Raw genomic sequence first — 18,975 nt, forward strand, 5'->3', positions numbered from 1 at the left:
GATCTGCCCATTTGCCTGGGGTCTGTACGGCGTCATGCTCGGTACGCCTGCATAGAATATTAAGCTTGCTTGCATTGAATGTTATGAATGGACCCATGTGATGCCAAACCTTATTCCTATTGCATTTCCTGTATTTACAGAATGATGTCATGGTCTTAATGGAATTGAGTGTTGTGAAAAACCAATCGGGTCCACAACTTTAGTCCATCTGTTGGTTTAATTGCATTAAGACCATGACATCATTCTGTAAATACAGGAATTGCAATAGGAATAAGGTTTGGCATCACATGGGTCCATTCATAACATTCAATGCAAGCAAGCTTAATATTCTATGCAGGCGTACCGTTAGCGAGTCCACTAGATGTAACATGTCACAGGAGAAGTCCCCCTGAGCACCGACCGCAGCGGGTCTTATAGCCGCGCCCCTAGCGGTGTCAGCGAGCAACGATCATCACCTGGGTTCAGCATTAGTACGAATACGATTTCACTACACAAGCTACTGCGACCACTCATTCTTCTGGGAAGAATCCCGTGCACATGCTGGTCACACTTATAACTCACCTAAGTCTTTATAAATTCATCAAATACTGACACCACAATTGGCATTCGCTGAGGTAAATGTTGATATCTCTTCTGAGGTAAAAACCAAAAAAACCCCCAAAAAACCCGTTTTAAAGCATTATACGTATCAAACGATACATTTTATGAAACGGGGAAACCGAATACACACTTTGGTGGTTTTAAAATGACAGAATATGTCTTTATTAGAAAAAAAAATTAACATTGAAGACGTTGAAGAAGTCACCTCTATTACCAAGGCCCTTCTCCCCCAATTGCTCAGTTTGGCCGGGCGGCCAGCTCTAGGAAGAGTCCTGGTTGTTCCAAACTTCTTCCATTTAAGAATTATGGAGGCCACTGTGCTCTTGGGAACCTTCAATGCAGCAGAGATTTTTTTGTAGGCTTCCCCAGATCTGTGCCTCGACACATTCCTGTCTCTGAGCTCTGCAGGCAGTTCCTTCGACCTCATGGCTTGGTTTTTGCTCTGATATGCAATGTCAGCTGTGAGACCTTATATAGACAGGTGTGTGCCTTTCCAAATCATGTCCAATCAATTGAATTTACCACAGGTGGACTCCAATCAAGGTGTAGAAACATCTCAAAGATAATCAAGAGAAATGGGAGGCACCTGAGCTCAATTTCAAGTGTCATAGCAAAGGGTATGAATACTTATGTCAATGTGATATTTCAGTTTTTCCTTTTTAATAAATTTGCAAAACTTTCTAAAATCCTGTTTTCTCTTTGTCATTATGGGGTATTGAGTGTAGATTGATGAGGGAAAAAATGAATTTAAACGATTTCAGCATAAGGCTGCAACATAACAAAATGTGAAAAAAACTGAAGGGGTCTGAATACTTTCTGAATGCGCTGTACCTCACCACCTTTACAGGTGAGAAGGTCATTTGCTCTGGAGAGTTGCCTGTAAAGCGGAGGGAGATTTGGAAAAGAACTGAGACGTTCAGAACCCGAGCCCATTAAAGGAAAGACAAAATTTGAGCATTCCGCTTTTATCATCATGGCCTCTTCCTTACTGAGCAAACGGAATGAGGAAAATTATGTTCCTGAGATGGTTTTAACCAAATGTAAACCAGGAAGGGGAATTGTGTCGCAGGTTAATACTGGATATGTTTTAGCTCTGTACGGCTGGGATGACATCTTTTTATTATAAGTTATCCCAGAATATTATTTCCCTGCATTACTCTTTCTCGTGCTTCATCACGCTTCCTCGAAATTAATTTGCTTCTTCACTACAGCCCCAAGATATTTGCAGTTGTCAATGGGTGTTGCTGTTTGTTTTTTTGTTTTTTTTGTGCCATACATATCTATGTTTTCCTCTGTTCCACCTGTCAGTACCTTTGCTCCAATCACCTTGACCTTGAGCCCCTTGCTTTATGGAGAAACTGCCAGGCTACAAAATTCTCTTGGATGTCTTACATTGTTTCTGCACAGATTATTACACCATATGCAAAGAGAATGTTCCATGGAACTTTCTACCTCCACCACCGAAGGTGGATGGAGGGTTATGTTTTCATCTTTGTCTGTCTGTGAACAAGATATCTCAAAGTTGTGGATGGATTTGGATGAAATTTGGTGGAGAAATTGGGTATGTGACGCGGACGAAATGATTAGATTTTGAAGAAGATCCAGATCCAGAGCAGTATCAGAATTTTTAAGCGATTCTTCACCATTGGGCGACAGGACAAAAAAAAAAAATGAAACGATATATAGCACGGTATCTCAAAAAGTTATGGACGGATTCAGACAACACTTGGTGGAGAAATTGGGTATGTTACGCGGACGAAATGATTAGATTTTGAAGAAGATCCAGATCCAGAGCAGTATCAGAATTTTTAAGCGATTCTTCACCATTGGGCGACAGGACAAAAAAAAAAAATGAAACGATATATAGCACGGTATCTCAAAAAGTTATGGACAGATTCGGAAAAAACTTGGTGGACAGGTTGTGTGTGTGACGAGGATGAATCGATTCGATTTTGATGAAGATTTGAATATGGATCCAGATACGAGATTTTAAAATTTTTAAAGTGATTCTTCACCATTGAGTGATAAGGCCAAAAACGATATATAGCATGATATTTCAAAAAGTTATGGACGACTTGTGACAAAATGAGTGGAGGAGTTGGTTTGGTGACGAGAACAAGCCAATTAGAGTTTGGTTCAGGTTTGTATCCAGATCCGGCCTATCAGTCGGATGGAAACCATAAACTGTTCAGCCTGGCGGAGGTATGTGTTCTACCGAGTGCTGTTCTCGTTTTAATCAAGTCTTCATTTCATGCATATGTCCATTTAAATGATAGAAGTGGATTTAGTGCAGATCTCTGGTGCACCCCAACTTTACCGTAAAATGGTATTATCTCTCCTGTTTGTCCACACCTTCAATGTTGTGTCTTCATCCATGCCTTGGCCTAATGTGTCTTTTCTAAATTTACTTTTCATTGCAAATGTAAAAAAACCCAAGTTTTAGATCGATCAACGTCCAACCAGCAGGTGGGTGTCGTCCAAACCTGTGTTTATTTAAAAGATAAAGCATAAGAGACACATGAAGGGCACAGACATAGCACCTGAGGATACGGTACACAGCAAAGCATCTGATGAGTGGCTCTTATTCCACCCCCCCCCCCCCCAATCACCCAACCCCATCTCACTCTACTTTACCGATATATACTCACAAGAAGAACATTTGCAAAGCCATTCCCTCTTCAAATTGCACATAATTACAAGATGGTTCTAGTAATTATGAGAAATTTTGGAGGGAAGGGCTGCTACTAATTGCTCATTAACAAAATATGGTTTAATATGCAGAAGTAACCAGAAATTTCCCAAAATCTCATGCTCTTTCGATACAGATGAAGGCCGAGATAACTTAAACAATAATATCCTGAGCTTCACCAAAAAACTACTCAATTCTTCCTTATCCCAAGGGCAATCATCCCACCAACTTTCATCCAAATCCGTTCAGAACTTTTCCAGATATCTTGTTCACAAACACACGAACACACACACACACACACACACACACACACACACACACACACACACACACACACACACACGGACACACACACACACACACACACACGGACACGAGTGAATGCATTACTCCCTGGCAGGAGTAACAATATTATAACTGCCCTCATTTCTATGCTACTCGACGTCTAGATTAAAATCACGCTTCGCCAAACATTTCAGGTATATATATATATATTTAGATTATAATTTAATATACAGTATATAAAATTATTGCTTCAAAAAGGGGACCGAAAAACAACAACAACCACGGTGCCCGAAAAAGGCCAACCCCTGCTTGCGGGGAAAAATGGCCTCTAAAGGTGTTTTTATTTATTTTTTATACAGTATATATATTGTTACGGAACCCAACGTCAGCCTCTTTCCCCCCCTTATCGAGGGGGGATTAATCCCCTCGTCTATGACTGACCGACGTGGTCTTGGGGGTATGACGTCACACCCGGTCAGCGCTGGGTAGGGTATTAGGCCCACCCGTCCTATGACCTAAATACCAACGCCTTTCGGTACGCAAGGAATTACTCCCGCTCACGGCCGCAGCATAATGGATTGGTTGCGCCGAGCGAAGCGAACTGTGGCGTGAGCCGTTTATCGAAGGGCTAAACCCGATTCATATGCGTTGGCCGAATCGCGCCACGTACACTCAATTTGGAAATCGCTAAAGCGACCGAATGAGAAAGAAGGAAGGCAAAGGTAAAGAAGAACAGATATTTATTAATTATTTACACAACCCAAAGAAAAGAGAGCAATCAAAGTAATATATAGGGAAATGGAAGGAGCAGGACACAGTGCAAATACTAACTTATCTAAACAGACTTAACTTATACCCCAGGACAACACAGAAGACAGATGACAATCAGACTTACACGAGTGGGGGAGGAAGGCAGGAACGAATGGCTGGAAGGAGAGGAAGGTTCAGCTGGAGCAGGAGAATGGTCGGGCCGGGAGTGAGCAGCCGCCGCCCCTCCGCAGGCGTGTTCGCACGGCGGCGTCGCTTTGTGGCTGCAACTGCCGTCACCACTGTCGACGCTCAAAGCTGCGGTGGTCAAAACCGCGGTTGGTTCAGCTCCGGTTTGTTCAAAGCTGCGGTTTGTTCAAAGCTGCGGTTTGTTCCAAGCTGCGGTGGACTCCTTCTTGGTGAACTCATCCCTTCTCTCCTCAATCATCCCTGGTGGGGGCGTCGCATGACGGGTTATATAGCGCCACACCCTGGAATCTTCGCGAACCTCCCCGATCGTTCTTTCTCCGCCCTCTCAAGCCAAACCCCTCATCCTTGGTTGGTTGATCGGGGCTGGCTCACTCCTCCTTCCAATGACGAGGGGCGGAGACACGCCTTTCTTCTCCAAGCTGGCCGCGTGTTCAATGGCGACAATGCAGTTGGCAATGGAGGCTATGCACTTGACAGGGGATTCTACCTTATTCCAATTTGATGCAATGCAGAGTCAACTAATGGGAAACACAGCCTTAAACTAATACACATAATAAGGAAATAACTATTGAAGGGTATATGGTGGCCTACGTGCTTGCGATGGAGTAACTAAGAGGACGACCTTTGACCTTCACACACAAAACGGAGATATTTACAAGGAATCATTACACTACTCAGGGTCATATTTACAACAATAAAAAAACCCTGGATTCTCAAATCCGCAACAATATATTTAGATTATAATTTAATATATATATATATTTAGATTATAATTTAATATATATATATACTGTATATATATATATTTAGATTATAATTTAATATATATATATATTTAGATTATAATTTAATATATATATATATATATATATATTTAGATTATAATTTAATATATATGTATATATTTAGATTATAATTTAATATATATATATTTAGATTATAATTTAATAGATATATATATATATATTTAGATTATAATTTCATATATATATACAGTATATATATATTTAGATTATAATTTAATATATATATATATATTTAGATTATAATTTAATATATATATATTTAGATTATAATTTAATATATATATATATATATTTAGATTATAATTTAATATATATATATATTTAGATTATAATTTAATATATATATATATTTGGATTATAATTTTATATATATATATATATTTAGATTATAATTTAATATATATATATATTTAGATTATAATTTAATATATATATATATATTTAGATTATAATTTTATATATATATATATATATAATTTCAAAACACACCTGGTCACAAGTGTCAGTGCCGGATTAAGCCTCGGCTGGCCCTGAGGCACATTTTGAAATTTTAGAGAATGGCCTGAACAATTTAAATTAGATCTCGGGCTCATTGAAATGGACCCCAGACAATAAGATGAACTGATTCATGAACAAAATATTTAATACAAAAAAAGACAAATATTTAATGTGAAAAGAAACTACTTTCAAACTAGTTTAGTCTATACAATTTGCAGTGTATGAATATATGCATGACAAAACACGCACAGATTTGGCACTTTGCTTTACAGTTTACTCGACCTTAGATTGTAACCTTGCGCGCGTTTACAACTTTTTGTGGCCCGAATTTTTGGCTGGCCCTAAGGCACATGCCTTGTCTGCCTAATGGTTAATCCGGCTGTGACAAGTGTGCCTCACTGACCTCACTGACACAAGTCGAGGTCCTCAGCATCATCCCGTTTCGGCCCTTCGACCTCGATACAGTCAGCTAAGGTGGGCCAGCAGGGGCACATACGCCTCCACATGCAGCAGCTACACCTGTATGCGTACATACCCTCACAACCAGCCAGTGAGAACACAGACTACAACAACAAAACTGCCTCCACTCCCAGAATCCACAGCCCCTCATCCACCCACTCACACCAAAAAAAAAACAACCGACTACCTACCCTTACAACATGCACCACTCAAACAAAAACACATTCATGCAAAACCATATTTATATATATATGTGTGTGTGTGTGTGTGTGTACTTGTATACAGTCGTGGCCAAAAATATTGCCACCCTTTCAAATATCAAATCAAATAACTCACAATTTTCTCTAAAAATAAATTTAAATTGATAGAAGTATTTGGTTTCCACAATTCTTTATTTCACTGTTAATATTACAGAACCTTTGTTTTTGATTCAGAACTTAATAAATCCTTTTAAATCAGAAAATAAAAAAGAAATGGCATTGACAAAATTAATGACCCCCGAGACTTAATATTTGGTAGCACTTCACATTTGGTAGCACGACCTTTGGACAAAATAACTGCAGTGAAGCGCTTCCTATAGCCATGAATGAGCTTCCTGCACCTCTCTACTGGCAGTTTGGCCTACTCTCTGCAGGGAAAAATGGCCTGTAAAGGTGGTCTGTCTCCGTTTCCGTCTCCGTCTCCGTCTCCGTCTCCGTCTCCCTCTCCATCTCCCTCTCCCTCTCCGTCTCTCTCTCTCTCTCTCTCTCTCTCTCTCTCTCTCTCTCTCTCTCTCTCTCTCTGTATCTCTCTCTCTCTCTCTCTCTCGCGCCCCCTGCTGGCCGTTTGTGGTGGGTGTGGCGTCATGGCGGCTGTGAGCAACTGCTCTGTGGTGTAGTGAGTTCTTTGTGAGTTTTTCTCCTCCCCTGCCCTCCCCTGCCCCCCCTCCCTCTCCTTTTCCATCCGTTGTGCTTCGGCATCGTGTTTCCATCCGTTCTGTACCCTTGTCTTCAAGAGAGAGAGGATTGAGAGCGAGCCCATTTTGGGTGCGGCCTACTGGCTTTGACGACGCTTTGTAAGCCTTTTTTTGCGCTTATAATGCACGTTTATTATTTACTTTAGTTTGATTATTTAGGTTTGACACCTTCTTGTCCGGTTCGGACAAGGGGGGGGGGGGGGGGGGGGATTTCGCCGGTATGGCGAATACACGCTCTCGTTGCGAGGCGTTCGAGAAATTGACACGTAAGCATGCATTCGCATGTGTTCCGCCCGAAGGAGCTCCTACTGAGGACATTATCCTTGCCGTGGGATCCATCATAGGAGACGGTAATGTTCGTGCGGCGTCACGAATGAACCAAAAATTTGTTGTCTTCGTGTCAGAAGAAAAACTCGTCCATGACGTCGTTAGTACCGGTCTAACCATAAAAGGGGGCCATTACATTACGGTATCCCCTATGGATACGCCGGCGACCAAGATAACAATATCCAACGTTCCACCATTTGTGCCAGGCGAGAAACTCCTATCTGTTCTGTCTCGTTATGGAAAAATTGTTTCCCGAATCTCAATGATCCCGCTCGGGTGTCGCAGTGATCGTGTTAAACACGTGATGAGCTTTAGGAGGCAGGTGTACATGATCCTCCCGGATCGCGGAGCCGATACAGGTTTAAATATATCCTTTAAAGTATCGTTGGATGATCGAGAATACCACATGTATGCTTCCTCAGCCTCCTTAACTTGCTTTAATTGTGGAGAATTCGGACACGTTAAAAGATTCTGTCCTAGGGCCGCTTGTCCGAAGTGTGGTGAACCGGGACATAACGAAAGGGCTTGCAAAAAGGCCAATCCCTCCACCGCGCCTTGTGACACCCCGACCATGCTCGCTGACACCCGGACCGTATCTCCTGTTACCCCTACCGTACCTTCCGTCACCCGGACCGTATCTCCTGTCACCCCTACCGTACCTTCCGTCACCCGGACCGTACCCTCTGACACCCCGACCGCACCTTCGGACGCCCGGACCGTACCTTCTGACACCCTGACCGTACCTTCTGACACCCCGACCGTACCTTCCGTCACCCGGACCGTACCCTCTGACACCCCGACCGCACCTTCGGACGCCCGGACCGTACCTTCTGACACCCTGACCGTACCTTCTGACACCCCGACCGTACCTTCTGACACCCCGACCGTACCTTCTGACACCCCGACCGTACCTTCTGACACCCCGACTGAGTCGTCTGTCACACCGGTGCTTTTCGATTCCAATGTGACGACACCCACCGATGCGACTGACACAACTAGCATTGCCCCCTTTCCCGAACCCATGAACGAAGAATCCACAGTGTTTTCTAAAAAGCGAAGAGCACCAGCGCCAAGCAGTTTCGCTGGTGCTGCAAAGAACCATTTCCGGCGCACACGTGTCCGAGTGCCCCTCTGACATTCCCTCACTAACTGAGAACATGGATACCGTTGCCAATGACACCAGTGAGTCTCATTATGTAAATGAGCCAAAAAATAAAATTTGTACCTCTCACCTGGAAGTTTCCGAGTGCGAAACCTCCAGTGAAAGTATTACCATTTCCGAGCTGGGAAATGTTTTTCCGCCTGCCCCCCCTTTAAATACCGAGCAGACTAAGGATTTAATAAACGTTCCCACTGTACAAACGGGGCCGGTAAATCTGAGTTTGCCGGGATCTCAAACCCAAGCTCCGACCCCAGAAACAAATATCCACCAAAGTGTTAACGAGTGCCCTCGGGAACACCTTGAGAAACTTGTGAAGGTGCCCCCAGACAAGACCGCGGGGGCAGCGGGTAATACCCCAGATCCCGACGACATGTTATCTGACGTGTCTGAGTCCGAAGATGACATTGAGGCAACCGCGCTGTCACAAACAATGACAGGTCACTCGCAGGTATCCCCTCAACTCGTTCTTACCTTCCTTAACGAAACGTATCGTCACCGCAACATTGTCATTAAAGACAATTTCCCTGACTTGGCTGCATTCATGTGCACCGCAAAGTCAATAATCAAAGCGCGTGAGGATTTTGACCTGACGAAATCTCAACTCCACAGGTTAAGAAAGTTTGTTACCCGAGCAGGTGCAGAGTGTTCCCAAGCACAGGGCGATTTCATTACCACGGAATGAAAAACATTTCCTTTGCGACCTTAAACATGAATGGTGGGGGTGCAAGCCACCTCCGTCAGGCCCAAGTCAAAAACTTGTTTGACCGTAAAAAGGCAAGTGTTCTTTTACTACAAGAGACCCACATCACACCTAACGTGGAACATGACTGGTGCCAAACTTTCAAAGGGCAATGCTATTTTAGCAATCTGTCAGCCTCATCTGCTGGGGTTGGGTTTTTTCTAAAGCCAGGCCTAGCTTTCGAGTCTTGTCATTTTCAGGAAGTCATAAAAGGCCGGCTTATTTCCCTCCAGCTTGCACATCAAAACTTCCGCTGTACCATTTTCAATGTGTACGCACCTAGTGAGAGCAGGGACCGAAAGGCCTTCTTCACTTCCATGGTAAACCACCTGAAATCAGTTGATCTCGATCAATGTGTGTGCATTGGTGGTGACTTTAATTGCACCTTTGACCCTCCGAAAGACAGAAACTCGGCAGAACCCCACCCCGAGTCCCATGCGGACCTATCCCGTTTCTTTAAGACGGCCGGTCTACTGGATGTTTGGCGATTGCACCACCCCAACACAGTCCAGTTTACCTGGTGTCGATGTGCCAATGGCCGGGTGTCTTCGGCAAGACTCGACCGCTGGTACATAAATGTACCCTTTAAGAACGTCGCGGCCTCGTCAGGTTGTTTTCCGTCATTGTTTTCAGACCACCATATGGTAACCTTAGATCTTTCTTTTCCTCGACCCACATGCAGAAATAGTTACTGGAAGTTTAACGTTAAACTTTTAGAGGACAGTTTATTTACAGACTCCTTTCGTGATTTCTGGGCTGAAATGAGTACTAAAAAATCTTCTTTCTCCTCAATTAGCCTCTGGTGGGATAACCTAAAGGCCCAAATTCGAGTATTTTGTCAACAATTTAATTCGCACTGTACCAATGTAAAACACATCACGATGGCTTGCTTGGAAGCAGACATCTTAAGGTTAGAGAGCAAGTTGGCCAATGAGAGCAACCCAGTGAACTATCGGTTGCTACTCGAGAAGAAGGCCCAATTAAGGGATTTGATCCATGAAAAAGCAGCGGGCACACTAGTTCGGCTAAGAATACAAAATATAAAGGTTTCAGATACCCCAACTAAGGCTTTCTTTCACCTAGAAACTATAGAGAAACCAGCACGACTCATATCTTCGGTTTTGGACCCAGGGGGGAACATCCTAACAAATCCGAGTGATATAAGATTAAATATAATTGATTTCTTTTCTGAACTTTTCAAGGCCAAAACAGTTTCTCACGAAATGATGAATGTTTTGACCTCTCACCTTCCTTCCGTGGCTGAGGCCCAACGTCTGGAGCTGGATGCTCCAATTACCCTTCCAGAGCTATCCGGTGCACTCGCTGAGATGGAGTCGGGAAAAGCCCCTGGCATCGATGGCCTACCGGCCGAATTTCTTTCGGCATTCTGGGACATTTTGGGCCCAGAGCTGCTCAATGTTCTGGATGCATCTCTTTTATCCGGAGAATTACCGCTCAGTTTTAGAAGAGCAGTACTCTGCCTGCTACCCAAGACTGGCGATCTCCGACACCTGTCAAACTGGCGTCCGATCTCGTTGTTGTGCACGGATTACAAACTGTTTTCCAAGGTCCTTGCGAACCGGTTGAAGACAGTTATCGGGGACCTGGTGTCACCTGATCAAAGTTGCGGCATCCCTGGCAGATCCATCTATGACAACATATTCCTAGTCAGAGATTTGTTAACTGGTAAATGTGTTAAAGAGGATTTTGGATTGGTGTTTCTTGACCTGGCAAAAGCCTTTGATAGCATTGATCACGAGTTTTTGTGTCATGTGTTACAAGCTTGTGGGCTTGGCACAAATTTTAGAGCCTACATAGCTTTGTTATATGCAAACATCTCCAGCCTGATCAAAGTTAACAACGAATTTTGCCCACCCATAAAGGTTCAGAGAGGGGTAAGGCAAGGTTGTCCACTTTCAGGTCTATTATTTGCCCTCGCCTTGGAGCCCCTCTTAATCGCCCTCAGAAAGGATATCCCTGGACTTGCCCTTTCTCCAGGACACCCACCTTTGACCCTGTCAGCTTATGCCGACGACCTGTGTGTCATTATAAAAAGAAAATGCGACAGTGACGCCATGGCAAAGTGTTTGTCGGACTTCAACCTTGCCTCATCATTAAGGTGTAATTGGGGGAAAAGCAAGGCTCTGTGGATCCCCTTTCCAAAAAACGACTTATCTATGCCACCGTTATTACCACCACCTCCCCTTCCTGCAGAACTAGTGTGGGCAAACGATGGCATCAAGTATTTGGGCGTCTTCCTCGGACCTCCTCAGTATGCCCAGAACAATTGGGACAGGATCATTGACCAGGTAGACGGGCGTTTGAGCCGATGGAAAAGAGCTCTACCCCACCTGTCCTATAAGGGTCGCGTGCTAGTTGTCAACAACCTCGTCACTACCCTTTTGTGGCACCGGTTCATCTGCCTGCAACCACCGGAGGTTTTGCTCCAAGCTATCCAGAGGAAACTGGTGGATTTTTTTTGGGGAGGCTACCACTGGCTTCGACCCAGCGCCATATGTTGTCCCTTGGCCGAGGGTGGTCATGGCCTAGTCGATGTGAAATGCCGCCTGTTGGCCTTCCGGCTCCGCTCCATCCAACGCTTGCTGTATGCAGAACACCTACCAGGAAAGCCCTTAGCCTGCTCCATTCTTCAACGAGCTGGGAGGCTCGGATACGGACAGGAACTTTTCCTGACCAACCTTCAACACACCGATACATCTCTGCTCCCAGTTTTTTATCAGAGCCTCTTGAATGCCTGGCAGGGCGTTTCGATAAGTCGCCAAACAGACTCGTATGGCACTAACATGTATGCACATGAGCCTTTATTTTTCAACCCACTTTTCCCCGATATCCCGAGGAGTCGTGACTTCTGCCAGCATTTTATAGCGGCCAACATCCTGAAAGTGTGTCATCTCCGACACGACTCTGGACAGGGATGGAAGCCTGCGAACGAGCTGGCGGACCTAACAGGTGTTCGGTCCAGGAGGCAAATCGAGAATATACTAAGAGCGGTGATCCGAAAGGGCCACCAGCTAGGCCTACATTGGACGCAGGACATAGAGGTCGAGCCCACAGTCCCAAAATTAGGGGTCACTTTTACCCCAAACGAGCTGCCCCCCATGAGCGCAGGGTCACCCCCCTTCCATGGCATGAGCAGCAAGAGTATCTATAGGTCTTGTGTGAAACTTCTTCTTGGGGACCCACCTCTAGCTGGGGTTACCCGGTGGAAAGGACTCTTGCCTCCCGGTCCCCCCTCTGAGCCTTTATGGGATACAATGTATGCTGGACTTATTTCTAAAAGAACAGGTGACCTTCAGTGGCGTTTGGCCCACTGGATTGTTCCTTCCAATGCTGTCATCCGTTTTTTTTCCCCCATTTCCGGCTGTTGCCCCTTTTGTCCGGCGAGGGAAGATTTGCTTCATGCTTTCATTAATTGTGAAAGACTTTCTCCTTTGTTTCATTGGTTAAATTTTATTTCCCATAGATTGCAGGTTACCTTTTCTTTGAAAGCTTACATCTTTGGCTTTCCTCCCAAAAAGGGAACCACATCCATTGTATTCGGGTTCCTAACCGCTACTGCTAAACTGGCAGTATACCTGTCGCGGAAGGCGAAGCTGGGCGGCAGACCCATGCAGGAATGCAGTATCATGGTGTTCTTTAGTTCATTGGTGTCAGCAAGGCTCAAGCTTGAATTTGGCTGTGTCCAAACGGCAAACGACCTTGCTAATTTTGTTGCGACTTGGTGTGTTGGAGGGATTTGTGAGGTCCAGGAAAACAAATTGTTAATCTCCGTATAATACAGTGCGGGTGTTTCTTATCGTGTGCTGTTTTTTTCTGGCATTTGCACCTTTCTGTTGCTGGGTTTGCAGTGCACCGTTTGTTTTTTTCCTTTCGGGATTGCTATGATTTTACTGATTGCCCTGATTGATTGCTTTTGGTGGTATTCTTGTTTTATACTTTTATAATAAAAAGAGCTTAAAAGTCGAAAAGTCTCTCCCTCTCCCTCTCCGTCTCTCTCTCTCTCTCTGTATCTCTCTCTCTCTCTCTCTCTCTCTCTCTCTCTTATGCTGTCCAAGATGGCCGTTCGATGTGCTGAATTACGGCCGTAGTACTCTGAATTTAGCCAGGGCCAAAAGCCAGCAGGCGTGTACTGAAATCAATCGGTGAATACAGGAAAAGTGCGTACTGAAAATATCATCTTTGGATGGAATTCAAAGGCTAGAAATTGTTTGCTTTCCTAATATCACCAAGTTTCAAACTCGTAAATTGACCAACATGGCGCTGGGGAGCAACATGGTGCCTACTGTTCAGTTGAACAGGATGTCAAATTTGACGTCAAATTAGATGGCCGCCATCGGGCCAAAATGTCCAATATATACGCATATCTTTTGAAACGAGCAGTTCTAAATCACTTTAAAAAGTAAAAATTAACCATTAAACGTATTACCTTGGATGTTTTGCAGTTGACAGGAGTGTCCCAATGACGCCATGACGTCATTCGTTGCGTCATGACGTAATTACATGTAATCTGATGAAAAATTCCAAATTTATGAAAACTGAGATTCACAGGAGTATTTGAAATATGTCCTTTACATCTGTATGGTATGGCATCATCAAATCACCGATGACGTCAAGATGTTGATGCCTCAGCCACTCTCTTTATTAACATGCAGTTTCATATATGCAAAACGACATAGAGTTTGGTCAATGTATCCTCTTTTTCTCAATTATTTGGTACCCAGAATGTCATTCCTATTGGAATACCATTACTGCTTTACAAAAATAAGTCACAAATCAGTCCTCATTTTCATCTAAAATGGGAGCATGGTTCATATTTTCACAGTTGCCATCCTGGCAAGATCCACAAGCCCCGGTGCATTCAAGTCCGTACTTCTTACAACTACATCTAAATGTGTTGCATCCAGCTGAGCAGTTGCAGTGACCCATTTTTAGCAGGATGTCAGGAGCAGGGTTATTGTCCATCATTACTGGTGTCAGTTTGTCACCTTGAATATCCCAGCCCCATTTTGCAGTGTCCATGTTGTCACTATGGCCCATCCATTCCATGACTTGAAGGTAACTGCGTCTTGAGTGATGTTTTGTAGCTGGGGTTGTGGGGGGCAATCGCTCTGGGGTTACGAATGTCTTTGCTGTCGCCACTTTTTTGCAGAGATGACTGTACTGCAATGATGCCAGAGAGTCAGACTTTGTCCCGTTAAACAATGATACCATTGCTTTACACACAGCACTTTCCACAACAACTTGATCTGTGTATGGTGCACAGAAAATCCTTGAAAAGGTACGCAATACAGAATCACCCTTGGTGACTTTTTGAAACACTGATTTTTTTCCAACACCAAAGATTCTAGAGGTAGTGTCACACCCAGTGAATGCATGGGCAAACAACAAATCAGTACAGACATCATCCCCAAGTAACTTCTTCAAAATTTTGATATTGTACACATTTGGTTTCCCTTTGTCTGACCGAAAGTAGAGCTCCTTACTGTCTATTTTCCCATGATACAGAAGTAATACGAGGAGATCTGTATCTTCTCCGATAAGGGTGGTTGATTTGGTTTTGGACATAGTGACGGCTGCTTTCACTATGTCCAAGTCGGCATCTCCCTCAGCCTGTACAACATGGCAGTGTTTTTGTCTCAGGCACACCGTAATCATATCAATTAGTGACTTTTTGTTCCTTTCATTGGAAAGGAAATCATCCTTCTTCCCCACGAATTCTTCCGTCGCTGGTGGGTGTTGTCCTTTGTGCTGGGTCCTCCATATCCGTCGAAGACAACGGTTGCTTTACCATACAATTCTGTCGTAAAAGATGCATAAGCATCAGCAATTCAACTGAATGTGATTCCTTCAGTCCATTTCAGCCGATGTAGGAGGGAACCCTCGTCTAAGACGTAGTGCTCAGTCTTTGGAATAGACTGAAGGACAGCATCATCCTTAGAAGTAGCATGGTTCCGTATAGCCTCGAGAAGCGCGGGGTTGTCCGGCTTTCGTAGTTGTTGTTTAGCTTCGAACAAGGAGGGTGGATACGGGGAAAGTTCATACTTCATTATCTCGTCTAAGTTTAGCTCTCCAGACTGTGACACAACCAAGAACCTCTGAAATAAGAGTGTTGGATCAATTGTTCTATCTTCAGTAACCTTGACAACCCTTGCTGATGCCAAGGTCTTTACTTTAGTGTTGCATCTGTGTGAATAAGAAAATACCAACTGACTCTCCATTTTGGCAACAGGTTCCATACCAACAGTGAAAAGGTTGTGCACGTTCACATCATCATTAGCGTTTATCCCTGTTATAATGTTGCGCAATGTCGTCTCATCTGAGAATGGACTATAGAGTCCAAGCATTGTGGCAAGTTTGGTCCGATCCTCTTTATCCCTCACTATTCTTGCAGAAGTTGCTTCTTTGTGCTGTTCGCTAGTTGTATATCGCATTTCACAAAATTCCTGCATGGCATAATTGTAGGCAGATGATACGGGAGAAGACATTGTCCAGGTGGCCCTTTGGTGCTCTGACATTCCACTACCTCTTGTTAAACCCCCTGTATTTTTGAGTGACCTCATAAGCGTCTGTTCGATCACCAAGTCACAACCAAGACCAACCCAGAACTTGTCGCTTTGCCGGATGACATGGTATCCACGCATGAATTTCTGAAACACTTCAGGGGTTTCGATCTCCAAAGCGGTCATCTTTTGGAGATACAGATAGGCAGACTTGTCATTTTTTGTATTGCAATAAAACACTTTGATTAGTTAAAATTTGGAAAAATCTGAATCTGGTTGGAATCTTTTGTCTTAATACTCTGAAGAAGAGATGTTTGTAGATGGCAGCACTACACTTGTGGGTTGGCTGCCTAACCAGGAAAAACTATGTTAATGCACTCACCTACCTTTTGTTCTTTGGCATGACTGGGGTTCCCTTCATAAAATTTAATGGCTAAAATGTCAGTAATACCATCTAAAATTTGCCACAAAAACTTGAAATTATGGAAAGTTACGTCATGACGTCATTATGACGTCATGACGCAATGAATGACGTCATGACGTCATTGGGACACTTGTCAACTGCAAGACGTCCAAGGTAATAAGTTTTATGGTTAATCATTACTTTTAAAATGGTTTAGAACTGCTTGTTTCAAAAGATATGCGTATATAGGTGCCCGCGGAACTACATAACTTCCGGTTAGTGCACCCTTCGCGACAACAGTCACATGATTGGATACGTCGAAAACAAACCACAAAAGGGCACATGTTACAGCTTACTTCCGGTAGTCTCGCCCTCACCTATATTGGACATTTTGGTCCGATGGCGGCCATCTTGTTTGACGTCAAATTTGGACCCTTTCTGATGAGCCAATTTCGGCCGACTTTTGATATGTTGTTCTCTGGACCAAATACTACAGGAAAACACCATAAAACGTTTTCTTGCAAGTTTTTGGGGGTTAGTCAGCATAATGATCCTACTAATATCCAGATTCTTTGTTAGTGAGGAAAGCAAAATGGTTCACGCCTGACATCAATTTCATGAGTATCCTCAAGGTCTTCGATAACGACCTCATTTCTGAGATACTTGTCGTATTTGGCTATGTCTTTCCCAAGGAAGGTGACTTTACAACTTATTTTCACTTGTATTGAAACAAATTTCATTCCCTTGATTGCTTGAAGTATCCACACATAAATTTGAAAAAAGAAATAATTATTAGTTACTTATGTTGCATCATAAGTGACACTTTCTGTTCTTTTGTATTTCATTTCAGATGCCGCTTTATGCTACTGTGAACAAGATACGACAAGAAACACAGGAAGAGCCACAAACAAAAGATGCACAAGAAATGGACAATAGCAACTGTCAATATGAAACCATACCAAATGATCTATCATTGAATTGATATCATAAATTGCAATTGTAAAAAATAACTTGCGAAATTGCAAAATTCGTTTGAGCAAAACTTGGCGTAAGACAACCGATTGAAAATTTTGATGTTGGGACAATGAATGTACTGCTACATGTGAGAATTTTTTTTTTTGTGTGTGTACAAGATCAAGGCTCATCTAAGAGCGAACATTAATCACAAAAAGACAAATTGACACATATGATGTGTCATAAGATAATGAGAGCGGGAGACAATATGGGGGGAGAGAGGGAAGCACACAAGTACAACAGCAGAGAACACGGACAACGGAAGATCTGTTGGAGGGGGAGGGCTTGGGGGGAGGAGGCATGCGAAGGGGGGGGGGGTAGGAGAGGTATAAAACATATGGACACTGCAAGGACTTCCAGGAAATAAGTCGGAATTTCAAAAAAGTGGATCTGGGGTGAATTAACGGGGGTAGAAAAGATCAAGGTTTTGGATGGGGGAAGATAAGAGATGGTGGTGAACAGCTTTTTCAAAGACCTGGAGGGAGGAGTGGGATTGAAGAGAGTGAGGGAGTTTGTTCCAGAGGCGAAGAAAAGAGGAATGAAAGAGTGAAGGTGAATAGAGAGTCTTGATTTTGGCAGATTCACCAGAAGAGGGTTGCTGGCAGATGTTGTGCGACCTGTAGGAATATTTGGGGGACAGAGCACCAACAGAGCTGGGCCGGAGAGGCCTAATATCCTGATAGTGCCTGATATCCTGAATTATCCTGATAGTGTCGATATCAGTGTGTTTTGAGTCAACATACTAAATTTAGGCCTCGAGTTGTAAAAAATTAAATCTAACAAATTATCTGAAGTTTTACTTGCATGGAGATGAACCTGCAGTCTCTGTATTGTCTGGCCAGCAAGAAACTCACGTTTCATTTTATGTACTTTATTCTAAGAGTATAACAGTGTTGTGCGATTTAAATTAGTTATGAAAACTGTGGATAAAGCTAAGATAATTATGGATTAACTAAGATGTATGCTTTAAAAAACATCGATTTTGTATCTGATATTTTGGGCCCAAAAAACTTTTTTCTCTCTTTTCATTGCCTTCAGCACTGTAGTCTGAAGGAGAAAGAACTACTTTTGTTGTTAATAATAAACACAATTTTTTCCAGTTATTTTTGCACCAAAATACTCAAATTGAGGGTTAAAGGATACCAACGAAGGCTGAAATGTAAAACATAGCAACTACAATTGTGAATTCAGATTGCTAGAAACAGCCACTCCCTTCAGGAGCAGCTAGATGGGGAAGGGTGGGAGAATAGTGGGGAGGGGGCCACATATATTTTGTGTAGCGGCTAATAATCCCTCCTGTTCGCGGCAGGGATCAGTAAACCACTTGCACTGTGGCACGTGTACAAGCAAAAATCCGTAAGTAGTCTCCCCATCTTGCAAAGGGGGGGATTTTTTTTTTTTTGCCCATGACTTGACAAATGGGTACTACCAACATGTATGCAAAATTTGGTGGACACTGGTCCAGCCGTGTTTTTTTCTATGATTTTCAGACGTACACGCATGCCCGCAGATAATTGCCTTATTCAATATAGTAGGATTAAAATTTAGCCCCAGTATCAA

This window comes from Myxine glutinosa, chromosome 3 (genome assembly GCF_964187855.1).
Source record: "Myxine glutinosa chromosome 3, kmMyxGlut1.1, whole genome shotgun sequence".
NCBI lineage: Eukaryota > Metazoa > Chordata > Myxini > Myxiniformes > Myxinidae > Myxine > Myxine glutinosa.